This window comes from Propithecus coquereli, unplaced genomic scaffold (assembly GCF_000956105.1).
Source record: "Propithecus coquereli isolate 6110/MARCELLA unplaced genomic scaffold, Pcoq_1.0 Scaffold10, whole genome shotgun sequence".
NCBI lineage: Eukaryota > Metazoa > Chordata > Mammalia > Primates > Indriidae > Propithecus > Propithecus coquereli.
This window is the reverse complement of record NW_012133858.1, coordinates 14,364,805-14,367,092: the sequence shown is the minus strand read 5'-3', so window position 1 is coordinate 14,367,092 and position 2,288 is coordinate 14,364,805. Positions and strand designations below refer to the sequence as shown.

The following is a 2,288-nucleotide window of genomic DNA, read 5'->3' as shown; positions in this document are numbered from 1 at the left end:
CACTTAGTAGAATAGGTTCCAGCTCTATTCAGGATAATACAAGAGGTGCTAGATCACCATTGGTTTTTGTGGCTGAGTAGAACTCCATAGCATACATATACCACATTTTATTAATCCACTCATGTATTGATGGGCACTTGGATTTTCTTTTAAACTGTGAGATGGCAGCGTTTTTGTACCCAGTTTCATCTTAGCAGAGCTCAGAAATCAAATTCTTTCTACACGCAAGCTCCTTCAGAGGTGAAAATCTTGCATAGGGATTTTAAACTTGAACCCAGGTCATCAATCTTGATTTAATTACCCAGATTATGAAGTATTAAAATACTCCCATGTCAATATTTAAGCTCTTCTGAAAAAGTGAGACATCATGACCTTTTAAACATACGTTATTGTATTAAATTGCCTGAAATACTTTTTCTTAATTATAACGATGTTTCCAGACAATTTTAACTAGAATCCCCATAGGAATCACCTTTAAACACAATAATACATAGTTTTTTATATTACCTGCTTATGTCTCAGTAGTGTTTCATGAGTATTTGTGTGTTGGAGTGATATAAGTTTTGCTATTGAGAAAAGCATGCAAGCTATGAGGAGAAAAGCATAAAACTCAGGAAGAGTTTGGGAAATAGCTTATATAGTGCCAGAACTTTGAAGTTTATCACATACGTATCCCACTATTTAAATTTTGCATGGTGTAAAAAGATATCTCATAATCTAAAATTTGATTATTTCCTCAATTGGAAAACCTGTTTTTCTACCATTGTGTGTGTTCTTTGGCTTAAAGACCAAAGGATGCTAACTAGATGGTCTTTAAGTGCTAAGTAGGCTGGTTTTCTAAAGGCACTGGTTTGCTTAGGAAGATGGTGATTGAATTTAACTTTTGATTTACATATTTGTGTGTGTGTATGTGTATCAATTGTCAAGTACAGGTATATACATATATGTCTATCTGTATATATACACACATACATGATAATTTTGGTAACTTAAGTATTTGAAGCCAATGCTCAACCCAAGTATGTAGAATATCAGGTTACTTGAAAGCCATTCTGTAGAATCATTTGACTTATCCCTAGACTTGGGTGACTTAGGAACCAATGTTTTTATGTTTCCATTAGATTATTTGATGAAGAATCAGAAGACCTGTGTTTTGGTTCCAAGTCTAACACTAACTAGCTATATGATCATGATAAAATGCATAATATCTCTATTCTTTAATTTGCCTGTTTTTACAATGGACTAGAAAAATTTTATGGACATTTTCATTTCTAACAGTTATAATCTATAGATTTATTGGGAATCTCTCTACCTCTTGAATTTTTGAGCTCAGAAGTATCTGAAATACAACGGTCTGTGAGTCCTTAGAAAAATGGCAATACAGACATCAAAAGTACTAAACAAATTTGTAGGATTGGTTTACTTACAGTCACGGTCTTAGCATCCATCTCAGTGAATATGAATTCTCCTCCTTCAAAATCGTCATTCATATACAGGAGAGCACTGTGAGAAGAAAGGGAAAGCCATTTGTACATGTGTATGCTTCCATGCAGCTGTAAGACTGGTGATGTACTGACCAGACTGTTTAGTAAGTTTCCTCTGAGCTAGACATTAAAATAATTGGCCCTCCAAACTCTTGAAGAGAAAATCAGATATAGTTTGAGTTATACCCCTAAAGTATTTATTCATTTTACTTACATTAAAATTTTAATCATATTTCAAAGCTCATCTTACATTTCATTTCCTCTACAGAAGATCTAACTAGATTTAATTTAATCTAGCTCTCTGAACCTGTCCACACTACTTAGAACTCTTGTATTCACTTACATCACAGCAACTCTAAAGGATGTATTTTTTTCCTTAACAAGCTGGAGAGTTCCTTGTGATCTAGCCAAGTCTTACAGGTAAAAGTTGCTCAAATAAGTGCTTTTGAATAGAGCAACATGTAGTAATAATTAACACACAGTTCTATACATGGTGACTAAAACTCCTGACTCTTTACGCACTAAAATATCTTTCAATAAGATAAAACATTATTTACTCCTGAGTTTTTGATTCTTATTTATAAAATGTACACAAAGTTCTTCATGGGTATGAATAATAGACAAGCAATGTGATAAGATCCCTATATGTGTTGAGATGCCATGCCCCTGTAGTCTCAGACTGAGATACACATACCACAAAGATTATGTTTCAGTGAACACAAAGTCATTTAAAAAATAAATTTTACTTTTTATATAAAAACAAAATAGACAAGTGGTGTAGGATGCAGCATGTGCATGGTTTTT

The 2,288-nt window shown here is 33.2% G+C and overlaps 1 protein-coding gene across 1 annotated transcript in view; it reads right to left on the bottom strand.

Moving 5' to 3' along the window:
* The window catches only part of P3H2 (prolyl 3-hydroxylase 2), a 51,479-nt gene that overhangs the window by 16,820 nt on the left and 32,371 nt on the right, over positions 1-2,288 (bottom strand). The gene's annotated exons all lie outside the window — the stretch shown is intronic.